The sequence below is a fragment of the Macrobrachium rosenbergii genome, chromosome 1, assembly GCF_040412425.1.
Source record: "Macrobrachium rosenbergii isolate ZJJX-2024 chromosome 1, ASM4041242v1, whole genome shotgun sequence".
NCBI classification, from domain to species: domain Eukaryota; kingdom Metazoa; phylum Arthropoda; class Malacostraca; order Decapoda; family Palaemonidae; genus Macrobrachium; species Macrobrachium rosenbergii.
The window spans coordinates 46,249,358-46,269,005 of NC_089741.1; the positions used below are offsets into that span (position 1 = coordinate 46,249,358).

The following is a 19,648-nucleotide window of genomic DNA, read 5'->3' on the forward strand; positions in this document are numbered from 1 at the left end:
GCCATTAAGTTGCAGCACCGAGTTTCAGCTTCTTGAACATTTCATCTGGGAGGGCTGGAAGCAAGCGGGTCCAGGACACTTTATTGGCAACTTTATTACAAGAGTTTATGGCCAGGCTTACCCACTTGGCAGGGATGGGATGATAGGTGGGGGTATGGAGTTAGCGCGCAGGGGATGGGGGTGAGGGGACCTCTCCCTTCCCCCGGCAGCTGCACAGCATTTTGTAGCCACCAGCCCCCCCTACCCACCACTTTGCTTATGTTTTTCATTGTTGTTAATAATTTCACTTTTATTTTTAACTCCAACTCATAATTAAGGTATGGTGTTTTTTTTAGGTGTGAGCTTCTGTGGTTACAGTGTATAGTTTTATTTCACTTTTTCTAGTTTCTTCCACTCTTCCTCTCTTTAAGATTCTCTTTTTCTTTTACAGAATTCAAGGTCTTATATTTCAGAAAATAATCAAAACAATCCAGGGATATTTTGACTCATGGAAAGAATTTAGCACGAAATAAAAGCGGTGCTATTTGTATTTTAATCAAGTTCTACTTGTTTTTCTCGACTCCAATTAATAATTAAAACTAAATTCAAACCGATTTCGTCAGGGAATAAAGGGGGATATTTATCATAGTTTTAACGTTCACTTGAGCGGTTTTATATATATATATATATATATATATATATATATATATATATATATATATATATATATATATATATATATATATATATATATATACACACATATATATATGTGTGTATATATATATGTGTGTGTGTATTTAGTTATATATAAATATATATAGATGATGTGTGTTGCTTTTTATTACAAGCACATTACCATGTGCAAAAGTACTTAATTTTATATCTATCTTTATATATATATATATATATATATATATATATATATATATATATATATATATATATATATATATAATGTATATGTATATAATATAAATGCTAGAAATTAAATTCTCATCTACGATCAAAAGAGCAAATCAGATATATCACCGATCTGCATACGTTGTTCAAAGTATGTCAGCATTCATGAGAAACAGGCCTAAAAAAAGCCATAACTTACAAAGGAGGCTTCTCTGGATCAGAGTGCCCACATATAAGGAGAGAACAAAAAAAAAATAAATAAAAAAAAGTACTGGATACTAATACAATTCATAATTTTGAGTTCCTCAGCGTATTTTCGTAATATCGTTTTTATTTCCTTCTTTTTACGATCACATAGAAAAAGATCTTGCCACCTGGCCAACTCGCAACAGTTTTAACTTTGTTTCTCTTCAAATCTTTGAGACCTTGGAATTCCCAGGCGGACAGAGAGAGAGAGAGAGAGAGAGAGAGAGAGAGAGAGAGAGAGAGAGAGAGAGAGAGAGAGAAACGTTTTACAGTAAACTCTTGATGCATAGGAAACGGATGAAGGATAGAGAACCCTTAGCGAAATAAGCGTGCCTGCCAACTTTCTCTCTCTCTCTCTCACTCTCTCTCTCTGTGGCAGATGGAAAGGGTGAAATAACTCTAGAGTCTAGCCAACGGGAAGGATGAACTCTCTCTCTCTCGAAGGGAGGGATGAACTACGCTCATTCACTCTCCCTCAGATGGAACTCTCTCTCTCTCTCTCTCTCTCTCTCTCTCTCTCTCTCTCTCTCTCTGACAGCTGGACAGGACGAGTGGAGTTTATGCAACTCGAATCCCACATTCATCTAAAATGACCCTAAATGTTTGAATGCGCAGAGTTAATCCAGACCTTTTCCATTTACATAATTCTTAGCTTTTTTAAATTTTTTTTTTCAGTCCTCCAGCTTTTGAAGTAAAAATAAAAGCACATTAAAAATTTGCATTTTCTACCGCGTTTCCACAGGCATGAGTCCTCTTTTTTATTAAGAGTTGTGATTATTCTGAATTTTTCCCTAAAAAGGCCTATTTTCATTCTCCCCGTAAGAGCAGTTTTTTTGTAAACTTATCCTGGATAAACATCTCATTTATCGTGCTACTCGGTGATTTAAACTATGATACTATTTAAAAGAGGTTCTCAGCAAAATATGTTTTTATGAGATTTTTTTTTTAATTTTCCGGGAATTCTTTAGATATGTTCTTTTGTTTTTTCACTTGAAATATTTCCCGGTATTGATGTCCTTACATGCATTAAGGTTTATTAGTTTCTGAATTTTGATCATTAACATTTTTCCATATACTGTGTCAGTATTATTATTATTATTATTATTATTATTATTATTATTATTATATATTATTATTATTATTATTATTATTATTATTATTATTATTATTATGCGCCAACGCTCCACGGAAAACAGGGATGCGTGATAGTAATCTCATAATCTCCAAGTCTCCGAAACTCATTCTAATTTTGGTCCCTAATATCGGTCACAGCAATATTATACACAACAGTTGAAGATGTAAAATTCAGTTGTAAAAAACTTTAACCCTCTCTTATTTTTTTATTTATTTATTTTTTTTTTACATATGTGCATTCCACGTGATGAGATTTTGCTTAATATATTACCAGACATTTTGGATCTTTTAGTATGAGTACGAACACATTTTAAATGAAAAATAATAATAATAAAATAAATTGTATTTCTTAACATAAAATTCTCTCTCTCTCTCTTCTCTCTCTCTCTCTCTCTCTCTCTCTCTCTCTCTCTCTCTCTCTCTCTCTCTCTCAGAAAATACGACCATAAACTTTTGCCAATGAATATCAACTTCAAACTAGACATAGGCTGTTCCTGACCTTTGTATTTGGAATAAACGCACAGCTTTGGATTATTGGTGAAGCCGATGAGTTGCAGCAAAAGCTGTCGAGAGAACGGCTGGCTCTAGGACACAAGATGAAATAAACGAGCGGACGACCCCACTGGATGATGGAACAAAAGTAACACGAATAACAACAAAAATATATATTAATAATTGTCAATATTTATTATTATTATTATTATTATTATTATTATTATTATTATTATTATTATTATTATTATTATTATTATTATTATTATTTTTAGTCTATCACAGTCATCCTATTCGACTGGGTGGTTTTTAGAGTGTGGGGTTCCGGTTGCATCCTGCCTCCTTAGGAGTCCATCACTTTTCTCACTGTGTAAGCTGTTTCGAGTAGCACACTTTTGTGCATGAGTCCTTGTTATAATTATTATTATTATTATTATTATTATTATTATTATTATTATTATTATTATTATTAGAAGAAGAAGAAGAAGAAGAAGAAGAAGAAGAAGAAGAAGAAGAAGAAGAAGAAGATATAGCATTGCTTTTAAGAAATTAGAAGAACTTTTCCTTAAGACCTCTAAATTTCACATGATACATAGCACACATTCGATATCGACTCTAATTCAATCGTGAAGAATAAAGCTATAAGGGTATAACCCTCTTCAGTAAGAAGCCTCCTCTCTCTCTCTCCTAGATTCTTCCAGAACAAAGTATAAAAATCCAACTGAAAAAAAAAAAACTAGAAATCTCGAAGGTCGAGGTTCAATCACTTCGACCAAGCCCTGAATTTTAATTATATTCAACCTGGAACACTTAAATCGTTCAGGCTTCAGATGTATTGGATCCAAATGTCTTTTAAGTGGATTTAAGTGGAAAGTTCCAATGGGACAGGCGACCTAATGCTCTTTTCTGGCCCTGTATCGAAAAAAAGAAAACAAGAACGAGACGGGGAGAAGGGTGGGGCTTAACCAGGAAGAGGCGATGGAATATTTAACAAGGATTATCGAAATCACCTTAAAGGGAGACGTTTCTTTGCCAGGGAGACGGAGGAGGAGGAGGAGATACCTTTACCTAACGGCAAAACGGGACTGACAGCAGCAGTCTAGCCTGACAGCTAAATTAGGTCGAAAAAGTTATTTTTTCCATTTTTCATTTCGTCTGTTTTAGCCCTGAACCGTGACATTTTTTTTAATGAATATCAAAATCTCAAATCTCTCACATTATATGTAATAATTTCTTGTCAAAAAAACTTACACCTCACGAAGTAAAAAAATCTTTTAAACAAATCACAATTTTTTTTTCTAAACCGTGACACTTACTTTGAAGGAACATCAAAATCTCAAATCTCTCAAATTTTACAAAAATAATTTCTCGTAAAAAACACTTACATCTTACATAGAATAAAAATCATTCACGTTAAACAAAATACAAATGCACGCACAGTCCACACACACACACACACACACACACACACAAAAGTCTACCACAACCAAGAACACCGAATTTTCAAGCAGGTGTGATAATGACTATTAGCAACTGGGAGACTAACCTTGCAATTAACGACAACGCTCTCTGGTCACGACAGAGAGAGAGAGAGAGAGAGAGAGAGAGAGATTTGACCTTAGATATTCTGGAATTAACGGAGTTTATGGCAAGGGAGTAGACGGTAGCAACCATTCCAAGTGTTGCTGGAAGGAGGAAGAAGAGGAAATAAGGTAGGAGGAGGACAGAGGGGACATGAGAGGAAAAGGAGGAGTAAGAGTCAGAGGGGAAGGAGGAGGAAAAAGAAAAAACAAGAAGGATAAAGTAAGGAGGAAGAAGAGGTTAAGGAAAAGATTAAGGTGAAAGAATAAAAGGAGGAAAATAAGATGACGCGGAGGAAAAAGCAGGTAAAGTAAAATGTAAAAATGAGGAAAATGAATAAGAAAGAGGACAGAAAATGAAGTAGGAATAAAGACAAGGATGAAAAAAGAAGAAAACATTTCCGCTAATTTACCGAATAACGAGAAAACGGTTAAACAGCCTAGAAGAAAAATATGCCACAGCTGAGAGAGAGAGAGAGAGAGAGAGAGAGAGAGAGAGAGAGAGAGAGAGAGAGAGCACAAACTGCAGAAATCCAAGAGAGGCTGAAAACTGCAGAAATCCAAGATGAGCTGAAGAGAGAGAGAGAGAGAGAGAGAGAGAGAAAACTGGAGCTATCCACGAAAAAGTAAAAGCAAATGTGGGTCATAAAGTAATGCAGCAAACCAATATGGTCTTTATGCTACAACTACCGAAGGCCTCACGACGGTCTTTTTCACTTCCCCAAACGCATTTTCTTAAGTATAAATATTAGGAACAATCTGAAATCGTGCCTTATCAAAGGAATATTCCTGAAAAATCCCCAAATGGCACACGTATCGACTAAACTGTTGGCAAACACGTAAAGTGTTGAGAGAGAGAGAGAGAGAGAGAGAGAGAGAGAGAGAGAGAGAGAGAGAGAGAGAGAGAGAGAAGAGAAATGCTTTTCACTGCTGCATTTCTTAAGTACCACTTTGGGGTCTTACATTTTTTCCAGTATAAATGACAAAGCCAATTTTACTTCAGTTTCGTCCCGTTATTTCAGCTTCATATTCTCAAGACAAAAAAAAGTAATAGTGATGACATTAAAATCTAATTTTCTTCTTTTTAATTAAAAGTAAACATTCATTTATGTCATTATTTAATATGTTGATCTACCGTTAGTATTATTTAATTTTCTCCTTTTGCTCCCACTCCCAATCATACCTAAATAAACCTTTCTTTTCCCTTTCTTAATTTTCAACTTTTCGTTCATTCTTTTCGTTTCAGGCTAATTAATGCTTAAGGCGTCTATTTTGCTTTTCATGTGCAACTGTTCATTTAAAACACAGTCGTATTTAAGAATGATTTCCCTAAAACAAAGACCGTGTTTCGTACCTTGCCCAATGAACTTGAATCCTTTTTCTCATCTCTGCGCTTCATCCACACAGCTTTCGTTATCAACGTCTTCATATCTCTGTTTTTATCTCTTCTTTCCATTACCCTTCGAATTCTGCAGCGCCCAGTTACAGCACTTCTCTCTCTCTCTCTCTCTCTCTCTCTCTCTCTCTCTTCCTCCTTTCCACCCTTCAGATTCTACAGCACCCAGCTGAAATTCTCTCTCTCTCTCTCTCTCTCTCTCTCTCTCTCTCTCTCTCTCTCTCTCTATCTATCTATTTCCATTACCCTTCGAATCCTACAGCACCCAGTTGCAGCTCCTCTGTCTCTGTCTCTCTCTCTCTCTCTCTCTCTCTCTCTCTCTCTCTGTCTCTCTCTCTATTTCCATTCCCTCGAATCTTACAGCACCCAGCTGCAGCTACTCTCTCTCTCTCTCTCTCTCTCTCTCTCTCTCTCTCTCTCTCTCTCTCTCTCTCTCTCTCAGAGCAAGAGCTGGAATCCCTCCATAAGTCGGCCAACTGCATCCACAGGCCTTTTCACACACAGCCATAATCTCTCTCTTTCGCGGCCCTCTGATGCTACTCTGCCATTCCGGCATTATTCTGTTCTATGGGCTGAAATACGGTGGGATGCTCTTACTCATCAAACCATGTTAAATAAATAAATAAAAAATAAATAAATAAAAAAGGAATCCTGGCTTATAGGGTTTCATTCTGTAAGCTTCAAAACATTTATTTTTGAAAATGAGGTTGCCATCCACGTACTCCAAAATAAACATACAAAGAAACAATGAAACATGATTACTCAAAGCGTTCTGAAGGCAAAATACTCTCCCTCTCTCTCTCTCTCTCTCTCTCTCTCTCTCTCTCTCTCTCTCTCTCTCTGCACGCCCACAAAATAGGAGATAATTATCGAGGGAGAGGTATTCGGTTCATTCACCCGGAGATCATCGGACGAATCTCTACAGCCCAGGGAACATACAGAAGTTCCCTCAGCCGTTAATGATGTTTGTGGGATGTTTGTGCATAACAAACAGCTTAGCATGACACGAGAAAGGCAGTTTCCAGGTTAACAGAAAGCGTGATTTGAATGGTGGATAATCAAAGGTTATTTGGATCTTTTTCCTGTATAAGTGATGTCGTGGTGAAGTCTGCCAAAGCTCATTATTCAGAATCTGCTATGTTTTCTTTTTCCTTAACTTCTTATATCTTGACCAAAATCTATTATGTTTTTTATCCTTAACTTTTATCTTTATCAAATCTATTTTTTCTTTATTCTTAACTTTTATCTTCATCAAAATCTACTTTTTCTTTATTCTTAACTTTTATCTTCATCAAAATCAGGTATGTTTTCTTTTCCTTAATTTCTTTCATCTTTATTAAAATCTGGTATTTTTTGTTTCTTTAACTTCTTTCAACTTTGTCAAAATTTTTTATGTTTTCTTTCCTTAACTTCGTCCATCTTTGTCAAAATCTGGTAAGTTTTTATTTTCCTCAACTTCCTTTATTTTTTTAGAAAAATCTGGTATGATTCACTTTCCTCAACTTCCTTTATTTTTTAGAAAAATCTGGTGTTTTTATTTTCCTCAACTTCCTTTATTTTTTGTCAAAATCTGGTATTTTTCATTTTCCTCAACTTCCTTTATTTTTTATCAAAATCTGGTATTTTTCATTTTCCTCAACTTCCTTTATTTTTTATCAAAATCTGGTATTTTTCATTTTCCTCAACTTCCTTTATTTTTTATCAAAATCTGGAAGGTTTTCTTTCCCTAAACTCTTTTTTTAATATTCTTCAGTCACCTGTGCATAATCCGTCATTCAGTTTCTCTATGCGTTTTCATTCATTTTTACATTATACATTATCCCACGCATATCACCGCTGGATCTCACAGAATCCCTTCATTAAATCAAAACTTTCTTGCCTTAGCCACGCTAAACTTACTCCTGAGTTATTCTCTCTCTCTCTCTCTCTCTCTCTCTCTCTCTCTCTCTCTCTCTCTCTCTCTCTCTCTCTCTCTCTCTTTATACTTCTTATCATCAGAAGTGACAACTTTTGCGTCATATCTTTTCCTCTTCCTCACAGTTGCTGCGACGCCAGACCACATAAATCAATGTTTCATTACCATATCGTTTCCAAAGCATTCATCTAGATGCTCTCTCTCTCTCTCTCTCTCTCTCTCTCTCTCTCTCTCTCTCTCTCTCTCTCTCTCTCTCCAACAAACAGTGTCCAGTCTCCTTTTCTGACAGCTTATAATCTTCTCTCCCCTCTCTCTCTCTCTCTCTCTCTCTCTCTCTCTCTCTCGTCAGTGTCCTTTTCTCTCAGCTATCTCTCTCTCTCTCTCTCTGACCACAAATGCTTTCCTACCAAACCACAGTCACACTTTATAACGAACTGAAATCCAATGGGTCATTCATATAAAAACGATACATAAATGAATGAACAAATAAAAAAACACACAAAATCAATGTGTTTCTTATCAAGCTTCAATTTCACCAACTGCCGCCCAAAGCAGACTCCTTCGATCTGGTGCAAGATTCTTAGCCATAATTTCTGGCATAAGGCAGTTAAGCAATGACCTAAAAATTAGATTAAATAATTTAATCTAACTCATTCATTTGGAGACTTCACTTCTCGTAACTCTGGCTCCCAGTTTTCCATTACGTCTCTCTCTCTCTCTCTCTCTCTCTCTCTCTCTCTCTCTCTCTCTCTCTCTCTCTCAAAGAGACTTAAAAGGTAAACACGTCCACAAGACGCGAGATGATTATCGGAGGAGAGAGAAATGTTTGGAATTCATTAACCCGGCGATCAGCGGACACACCTCCCAACTTGCGCCCGGGAGTTTCCTCATCCATTAATGGCGTTTGTGGGATGACAGGAAGACAGCTTCAAGGGCAACAAACGTTCTGTGACGTTATATGGAGAATAATATAAGTTCATTTGGGTTTTTATAACAGTCACAACGTCATTAAATTCATTATCACCAGAAAAACACACATATACATAAACACAAAAATATACATGTATAATTATATATAAATTAATTATAGCTAGATAAACATACATACATACATACACATACTGTATATATATAAATATATATATAATATAATATATATAAATATATATATATATATATATATATATATATATAGAGAGAGAGAGAGAGAGAGAGAGAGAGAGAGAGAGAGAGAGAGAGAGAGAGAGAGAGAGAGAGAGAGAGACACCTTTTTCACACAACCGGGCAACTGGCTTTTTTCTATCCTGGCAGAGGAACCCAACCAAATTGGGAAAAACTCGCCATGATAATATAATCGATCACTCTATCTAATATGGATCAGTCTCCCCTACTCCAACAGCTGAAACCGGGGTCATAAAGTGTCACCTGCAAAAAATGTTTCCTTGAAAAAAAAAAAAAAAAAACTATTCAGCGGTATGCTGTAATATGCTCCTTGCTGGCTCTTCAACATATTCAACCAATCGTTCTCCCCTTACATCCAACCAAACAGCCACTTCTCCCCAATCCCTTCCTTCTACCTTCCGTATTTTCTCACGTGTCTTACGTTTGCTGATATCTTTTTGTTCCTTGGCATCTCATTTTCCCTTTCGTTCACTTTCTCCAGTTTCCCTTTAAAGCATTCTATCCGCCCTATCCCCATCCTTCTACCTTCTGTCTTTTCTCTAGTGTCTTGTGTTTATTGACACATCTTATTCCTTGGCATCCCATTTATCTTCTCGTTCAATTTCTTCAGTTTGCTTTTTATGCATTCTATCCCCCCCTACAACTCTCCCTCCTACCCTCTCTTCTTTATTTCCTCTCTTGTCTCACGCTTATTGATGTATTATTATCTCGTTCCGTAGCATCACTTCTCCCTTTCGTCCTCTTTCTTCGGCCTCTCGTTAAAGCGTTCTACTATCTCTCTATTGCTCTGCAGGGCGTTCAAATTGTTCCCTCTCCCTTTCCTCTCTCATTCATTATCCACCCTTTCCTCTACTTCCCTCACCCTCCTCTCCTTTTGCTACTACTCAGCGGTTTTCTCTTTACGAACCGGTTTTCCAATAGAGAGAGAGAGAGAGAGAGAGAGAGATAATGGCTAGAAAGAGAGAGAGAGAGAGAGAGAGAGAGAGAGATGAGAGAGAGAGAGAGAGAGAGAGAGAGAGATTATGGTTGTCTGAAAAGGAAGGGAGAGAGAGAGAGAGAGAGAGAGAGAGAGAGAGAGAGAGAGAGAGAGAGAGATTATGGTTGTCTGAAAAGGAAACTGGACGCTCTGAGAGAGAGAGAGAGAGAGACAGAGAGAGATTATGGTTGTCTGAAAAGGAGAGAGAGAGAGAGAGAGAGAGAGAGAGAGAGAGAGAGAGATTATGGATGCCTGAGAAGGAAACTGGGTGCTGTGAGACGGAGAGAGAGAGAGAGAGATTATGGTTGTCTGAAAAGGAAACTGAAGCTGTTGCAGAGAGAGAGAGAGAGAGAGAGAGAGAGAGAGAGAGAGATTATGGATGCCTGGGAAGAAACTGGGTGCTGTGAGACGGAGAGAGAGAGAGAGATTATGGTTGTCTGAAAAGGAAGCTGGAAGCTGTTGCAGAGAGAGAGAGAGAGAGAGAGAGAGAGAGAGAGAGAGAGAGAGAGAGAGAGAGAGATTCCCGAAAAACCAGATGCATCTGATGGCAATCGGGTTCCATAATGTGCTTAAGAAAGTAAAGCCGGGGAGATGTTCAATATTTATATGCGTCGTTTGAAAGGAAATTTCCTACAGCGAGGGATGTGAAGCGATATAAAGTCAGTACGAAATACTGAAAGTAAGTATAGGGGATGGTCGTAGAAATAAAGAGTAGTCTGACGGAAGAAATGAAGTAAATGTACAGTATCAGGTTATATATATATATATATATATATATATATATATATATATATATATATATATATATATATATATATATATATATATATATATATATATATATATATATATATATATATATATATATATATATATATATATATATATATATATATATATATATATATATATATATATATATATATATATATATATACATATACATACGTATAATATATATATTATAATATATGCATACATATATATATATATGTGTATATATATACATATATATATATACATACTTCTGCTCCATTTCTGTTCAATTTTCGATATTTTTCACACATTTCATACTCTTTTGAAATATAATAATAATAATAATAATAATAATAATAATAATAATAATAATAATAATAATAATAATAACCGAAAGCACAGTATTTTCAACATAAGCTTTTTTTACAGTTTTCTTGTATGAACGATTCGCAAATTCTGGACCATCATTAAATTCTTTGAAACGTTGCCAACACCAAACATCTCAACCGGAAAACATCACGGCCGTAAACTCCTCAGCCATGAAGTCCCTCAACCGTAAACATCTCTACCATGAATTCCTTCGACCGTAAACATTTCCTTCGACTAGAAGCCTTCTTCAACTCTACGCCCCACTGTCGCCCCCTCCCCCCAAAATCGACTAAAAAAAAAAAAAAAAAAAAAAAAAAAAAAAAACAAGGGTCTTTCGCCAAAATTTGGCGCAAATATCAACCGGAATTTACTGTAAGAGAACTTATGGTTCTCGTAACATTAAGGAACCAGCTGGTGCTTCACGTTCTCTTCTTTTCCTTTCTCTGCTCCTTTCCCCGCTAACAAAGGAACATAAAAGGAAAGTGAAAGCATCTGATACATCAGATCAATTGCCCGACTGCTGGATAAGTCTTAGTGCGAATCTGTAATGGGTTTGTTGCTACCGAGGAATGAATGGGATGAGCAGTTAGATATGTATCTGGAACCGTCAGTTCTCTCTCTCTCTCTCTCTCTCTCTCTCTCTCTCTCTCTCTCTCTCTCTCTCTCTCTCTCTCACTTGGAATAAAGTGGTATATTATGGTACAGAAGAATCTCTTTCCCTCTCTCTCTCTCTCTCTCTCTCTCTCTGTCTTTTTTTAACTTGGAATAAGAAGTACATGGTGTTGTAAAGAACTCTCTCTCTCTCTCTCTCTCTCTCTCTCTCTCTCTCTCTCTCTCTCTCTCTCTCTGCCTTTTTTCAACTTGGAATAAAGTGGTACAGTGTTGCAGAAGAATCTCTCTCTCTCTCTCTCTCTCTCTCTCTCTCTCTCTCTCTCTCTCTCTCTCTCTCTCTCTCTTTTTTTCTTGAATAAGAAGTACAGTGTTGCAAAGAACACTCTCTCTCTCTCTCTCTCTCTCTCTCTCTCTCTCTCTCTCTCTCTCTCTAACTTGGAGTAAGAAGTGGATAGTATGGTAAAGAAGACTCTCTCTCTTTCTCTCCCTCTCTCTTTAACTTGGAGTAAGAAGTGGATGGCATGGTAGAGACGACTCTCTCTCTCTCTCCTGGGGGATCCAGTGAAAAAGCTCGTTCCACAAGGAAGTTCTTGAATGGTCTGTGAAAATGATGAAAGACTACGTGAACGGCATAAGAGCAAAACAAAAATGGGGAGCATTTTACTACCAAGATACAAAACTATTATAATCTGAAACTCAATTATTAATTAATGTTTAGTTTTCCCCCCTGTATTTAGGGATGTTTTTCCAAGGGCTGCTGTTTCAGTCTTTCCCAGAACTCATTAATAAAAGAGAATACTTAAGACCCACACCATATAATTGAATTCTGTACATCGGATTTCCCAGCACAATAATGATTCATGTTAAATCTTACGCAGAGAGAGAGAGAGAGAGAGAGAGAGAGAGAGAGAGAGAGAGAGAGAGAGAGAGAGAGAGAGCACACATCCATACTCTTCTCAAATTAAAGCTGTTTCCCCCGACAAGGGATGGGTCCAGGATAAAGACACCACAACATTCGCTGCCATATTCATACTTGAACAACTGATTCATGGATGAACATTTCTGTAGTAAAACTTATACCCCATCAGCTGCTTCACGCACTACACAAGCCTCTCTCTCTCTCTCTCTCTCTCTCTCTCTCTCTCTCTCTCTCTCTCTCTCTCTCTCTCTCTCTCTCTTTATATATATATATATATATATATATATATATATATATATATATATATATATATATATATATATATATTTATTTATATATATAATATATTACATATATACTTACCTATAAATCGTTGTATAACCGTCTAAAATACATATGTATATCGGGTTCGTGCTATACATTGTTACATGGTCATGTGAAAACACTATATTATATTATAAAAATGCTGTTATGAAATCTGATTCCCTCGAAAAGAAATAATGGAAGTTTAAATCCGGCATATCCGGGTCAGCCATTGAACAGGATATAGGATTGAGTTCCCAGTACAAAAATGCAATATGCTGTTATATTTAACACACCAACATTTCGTATTTAAATAGGAAAGGAATCCTTACATATACTGACGGCTACCACTTGCTGAACTCTGAATATGAAAGAGGTTTTGAGGGCGAAACAGGGACACGTGATGTAAATGCCTTCAGGCGGATACCATGTCCAAATAGGCCCAGCCGGTTGTACCTGGATTTGGCCACGTAGCTTGACGCCTATTTAGGTTAAGGATACATCTGCAATCGGAAATTGTGGCACCGCTGAGGATTACCACCAGAGGTCATACACACACACACATATATACACATACATACATACATAAATACATACACACAAACACACTATATATATATATATATATATATATATATATATATATATATATATATATATATATATATATATATATATATATATATATATATATATATATATACATACATATATACACACAGCAGAAACGGAGACATTCATGGCTATGGAGGAGAAACATTGTAAACTGGTAAACCACTAAATGAGTCATCACACTGCTTAAAATGTCTTAAGAAATGCACAAAAGGGCAGAAATTCCAGTACAGAACTGGATAGAATGAAGCTCCCAAAACTAAATTACACCTGCAGAGGGAACCATACCTGAGTTCAGAGCAAAAAGAAGATAATAAATTAGACCAAAGCCTCTGTTAAGAATTGATTTATATGAAAAGTCTCACCCAAAATACAGGAACAATACTCCGATAAGAAAGTGTGATTGCAAGACTGCAGTGTCTGCAAAAATACAAAACTGAGAAAATGGTACATAATGCAATTTTCCCCTACCTTACTACTGATTTTGCAGATACTGCAAATGGGACCCCTAAACTAAGCACTGAAGAATCAATCTGAAACTGCAGTAACTTGTGTATTAGTGTTTCACGAGCCCAATAGGTGGCATATCTCAATTTCGAAAATTTTGCAAATTCTGCAGTTTTCCATTTTAGGGCAGAATACTGATATGTAGTAGTTAATCACAAGACAAGCAAAGATAACAACTCAAAGTAATAAGCAGGCACATGAAATAACATTCCTAAGATTGATCTGGATGTGAAGGTGTAAAATAAGGTGATCTGCAGGAGGTTCAACGAAGAAATGTATATTCCTGAATGGCTTTATTTCAACACTGGAAAAATGTTCGCGTCAGTATTATCAAAATTTAGTAACCATTCCTCTTTTTCCGGGAAGAGGAAATTTTTTTTATCATATTTTGCTAAGCTTTTAATCTGACAAAAGACTTTCTGTTAAACCATGATAAAGGTAAAACCTCATCCCTTTTGACTACCTTTTTCAACATAATCTGAAATTTCATGAAATATCGAAGAAGATTTTGTAATTAAATTTACCGACATAAAAGGGCCACGTCACTCTATGATTTATTAAAAAAACGACTTATCTTTTATTCATTAAATAAAAGATCAGGTAATTACTGTTCATATAACTAATTTTATTAGGGAGTGATATAAAACTCAATTGCAAATTCTGTTTACTGGGAATTAGTTTAGTCACTCACGTCTAAACCGTGTTTCTATGAACAAGTATACTTTTAAAAATAATAAAAATTCAACATTGCAAAATTATTGAAAAATAATGAAAATTCAACGATGCAAAATTATATCAAATTATGTAGCCCATGCAAAATCTTACAGTGGTACAAGGGATAATTTTTTTCTATTTTCATTAGCAGATTAAACTGCAGAGAGAGAGAGAGAGAGAGAGAGAGAGAGAGAGAGAGAGAGAGAGAGAGAGAGAGAGAGAACTGCCTCGATATCAGGTGAGCTAACGAAGACACAAAAAAAATTCTGAAATAAAAAAAAAACGCTCAAGTCTTCATGACTTTCTGAGCCAGACCTATAAAATCACTATTAAGTGTCCCAGAACCACCTGACGAAGACCCCCTATTAAGTGTCCCAAGACCATTTGACGATGACCTTATTAAGTGTCCCTGAACCACCCGACGAAGACCCCTATAAAGTGTCCCAAGACCATCTGACGAAGACCCTATTAAGTGTCCCAAGACCATCTGACGAAGACCCAATTAAGTGTCCCAGAACCAATTGACGAAGACCCTATTAAGTGTCCCAGAACCACCTAACGAAGACCCCTATTAAGTGTCCCAAGACCATCTGACGAAGACCCTATTAAGTGTCCCAAGACCATCTGACGAAGACCCTATTAAGTGTCCCAGAACCAATTGACGAAGACCCTATTAAGTGTCCCAGAACCACCTAACGAAGACCCCTATTAAGTGTCCCAAGAGCATCTGACGAAGACCCTATTAAGTGTCCCAAGACCATCTGACGAAGATGCCTATGAAGTGTCCCAGAACCACCTGACGAAGACCCCTATTAAGTGTCCCAAGAGCATCTGACGAAGACCCTATTAAGTGTCATAAGACCATCTGACGAAGATGCCTATGAAGTGTCCCAGAACCACCTGACGAAGACCCCTGTTAAGTGTCCCAAGACCATATGACGAGGACCCCTATTAAGTGTCCCAGAACCACCTGATGAAGACCCCTATTAAGTGTCCCAAGACCATCTGACGAATACCCCTATTAAGTGTCCCAGAACCACCTGACGAATGCCCCTATTAAGTGTCACAAGGACCACCTGATGAAGGTCCTTATTAAGTGTCCCAGGTTCCAGGGACCACCTGATAAAGACCTCTATTAAGTGTCCCAGGGACCACCCCCTATCAAGCGTCCCAGGGACTACCTGAGGAAGACCCCTAATAAGTGTCCCTAGGACCACTTGACGGAGATCGCTATTAAGTGTCCCAGAACCACCTGGCGAAGACCCCTATTATGTGTCTCAAGGACTACCTGACGAAGGCCCCTATTAAGCGTTCAAGCGACACCTGACGAAGACCCCTATTAAGTGTCCCAAGGACCACCTGGCGAAGGCCCCTATTAAGTGTCCCAAGGACCACCTAACGAAGACCTCTATTGAGTATCCCCAGGGACTACCCCTATTAAGCGTCTCAGGGGCCACCTGACAAACACCCCTACTGAGTTCCCAAGGGACCACCTCTCTATATGCGTCCGTCCGACCCTCCCTGACTAAAAGCTCTGCTAACGGCAGTTCATTCCTCCAATTAAGTGTAGCGACAGGGAAATAATGGGAGGCTTAATGGGATCCTGCCATTATGGAAATTTTATGTATGGGAAGAGCTGGGTTTGATTACTCGGCCGATTTGAAATGTTTACGCGTTATCTAATTAATGAGGAAATTGCCATTTCAGATGGGGTTCCTGCAATGAGGATAAAAAGAGATGGCTCGAGTTAATGTGGATAAATGGTGGTCTTGCAGGCTGAAATACGAGGGTACGCCTGTCTGCGCCTTCACTGGGCTTCAGAAATTATCACAAAATGTTGACAACAATATGGAAAAGTTTAAAAAATCACTGTTCATAAAGGAAAGTACATCACTATTGTTCTATAAAGGACATTTTCCCTTTAATAATACAATAGCATTTGCATTTCATCTTTTAAACAGAGAGCATAAAATCAGTGTAAACACTACGCTTGGTACGCTGGCAATATGCAAAATGAGATGTATTTCATGTCGAACTCAAATTAAGGCATCATAACTCTTAAGAGGCCTTCAGTCTCCCATGAAATAAAACCTCTCTCTCTCTCTCTCTCTCTCTCTCTCTCTCTCTCTCTCTCTCTCTCTCTCTCTCTCTCTCTCTCTCTCTCTCATACTAATTTCCAGTGTTCATTTTTTCTTAATTCCGTGTATGAAAATTTTCTTCAGAATTCCAAGGCGTTTTTCACTAGTTTCTTAAGATGACTGGTAACATAAAAATCACGATCATTTCAAAACAATGTTCCCTCAAGGCCAAGTAAGGATATAGACTCATCAGCGCATTAAATGTTCATTGGGATAAAACCCCTAATTACTATATCGCTGCCTCAGTTAGAGGTTGTGTGGGATAGAATAAAGCCAAGGACAAAAATGCATGCATGTGAGTTGGAAAACGTGCCTCCCAAGTGGGAAATGAAAAAGAAAATGAAGAATAAAAGAGAAATTTAATTTTCGAAATGCAATGCATGAAGGTATTAAAAGGTCATGAGAGAAAGGGCTCGATAAATTGTGCTTAAAAGAACATAAAATGGAACGTATTAACACCCCAAGACAATGAAAGAAGTCGAATTAAAGAAAAGTGTATTGTATTACCTGTCTTCTGACCCTAATTTACTTTTTATTTTTTTTAACAAGTGATCTCTTCTTTCTGTATATCCCATTAGCTTCTGTTAATCCTTGCTAATGAACACCAAATTCTTTGGGAGCTTGAATTTCAAGTTAATGGCCCCTGTGGGCTTTTTCCATATGAATGAGGTTCATCTGAATAATAATAATAATAATAATAATAATAATAATAATAATAATAAATAATAATAATAATAATAATAATGTGACAAGAAAAAAAATTAAGAGAATATTACACCTTCTGAACATCTTACCTTAATGATAAAAGTGCAAAATATATAAAGCTAATTCCCCAGGTCAATTAAAAAAGAACAGACGAACAGACGAACGGATACACACAGACAGAAAGACACACAAACGGAAGGAAAACCATATTCCCCAACTTTCTTTGTGGGGACCTAACAAAGTAAGAAAGGAACGCCCTAAAAAAAACAACGGAGTGGTGAAGGACGGGGAATTATGAAAATCCGTCTTAAGACAGCTTGGAGGGAGGGAGATGCGTGACCAGGGATTATTTGCGATGCCGAAGAAGAAGAAGAAGAAGGAGCATATTCATCAGATTATCTTAAGAAGATACCGGTGTCTGGGAACATACAAACACACACAAGTCTCGTCCGCTCAAGCACTGAATAGTGCTTTGTTATTCCCAGCCTGATCCTTGGGATCAGTGGCATAAAGACTTGGGGAAACAATTCAGGATTTTCTTTTGATCATTTATGAATTTGCAGATATACCTGACGTGGGATGGTCGTTGGTCTGGAGCAAGGACAATAAATAGCGATTCAATCCTACCGAGAAGACCAATAAATAGAATAAACGGTTTAATCCATCAAAAGAATGAAGGCCTTGGAGAGCAATAAATAAGTTGAATTGTCTTAATTGAATATAGAATTTAGGCCAATGGCCAAGCACTGGGATCTATGAGGTCGTTCAGAGCTGAAACGGATATTGACAGTAAAAGGTTTGAAAGGCGTAACAGGAGGAAAACCTCGCAGTTGCACTATGAATCTATTGTTAGGAGAGGGTGGAAAGGAAGATGGAGAAAGAGAATATGAAAGGAGATACAGTAAAAGTAACGAAAGGGGTTGAAACCAGGGTCGAAGGCACGGCTGCAAAGAGCCTTAAGTAATGCCTACAGTGCACCGCACGAGGTGCATTTGACGGCACTACCCCTCTACGGGGAGCAACAAATAAAAACAAATCTTTTAATCTACTGAGAAAAGGAAGAATAAATGACAGAATGAGAGTTGGTTAGATGCGGATCATTTACTCGGAATCTGTACAATGAAACTTTTCCAGTTTGTCTTCATACGATTTACCAGACCAAAATTTTAGGCATTTTAGGCTTATTGTTTTCCTTTACACTTACAGACTTGTAAACAGTTTGTAAATGCAAATTCCACTTAATGCAATTCCTGACGTTTCGGGCAACATGGCTTCCGGGATTTTCATCTGTATGCATCTGGTTTTGTCAACCTTTTAACTCGGAAAAATTCCAAACTCCTAACTTTCTTTGGTGATACAATGACCTCTACTGCTGGTATATAATCCAACCCGTAAATATCTGAAATCTGGCCTTAATAGAAGATTATAAGAACAACGATCCCTGCTGATATCAGGCAAGCTTAATCGAACGACATCAAACTTCTGGAATGAGCCCTCGGGGCTGTAAAAGCTTTTAATTACATATAATACTGCTGGGGTATCAAAAGTTTGATCGCTTCTGACGGTGGTGGTGGCGTGAAGGTCTGTGTACGACGCCTTGTGAAAACCTAGGGATACAATCACAGGCTGTGATACAATGTTCTATTTCGCAATCTCAAAAAGTTTAAGTCTGTATTCATTTCAAAATTTTCAAGCAGCACCATAGCGAACCACGTCAGGCTGTTCTAATCAAGCTTTATGAGTAACCTCTTGCGACGTTCATTTACTGTGAATGGCGCAAACATTCACCGATATACCAAATTTTGCTTGATTAAAACGGCCAGATAAGGTTCACTTTGCCGTAAAGTCAATTATAATGTTTGAAATGTGAAACTGAATACAGAAAGTGAAACTCTCTCTCTCTCTCTCTCTCTCTCTCTCTCTCTCTCTCTCTCTCTCTCTCTCATCGAACCGTAAGTGAACCACCGAAGAACCAGCCTTCCATTCTAGAACCGGGGGCCATTTCCCGAGATGTAACAGAGTACCCAGCCCTTTCCCTGAAAAAAAGCGGGACGCCGTACCTTAAAAACTAACCACAGAATTTTCTTGAAAATAATCTCATTATGTTTCCCACACCCAAATTACTCTGACGGTTCTAACCTAACCTAACCCAATCTAACCTAACCTAACCATGGCATGGGCATGGCGAAACAAAAAAAAAAAAAACCGGG

At 37.3% G+C, this 19,648-nt stretch overlaps 1 protein-coding gene across 4 annotated transcripts in view; it reads right to left on the minus strand.

Moving 5' to 3' along the window:
• The window catches only part of LOC136832218 (uncharacterized), a 417,668-nt gene that overhangs the window by 113,520 nt on the left and 284,500 nt on the right, over positions 1-19,648 (minus strand). The window lies entirely within an intron of this gene.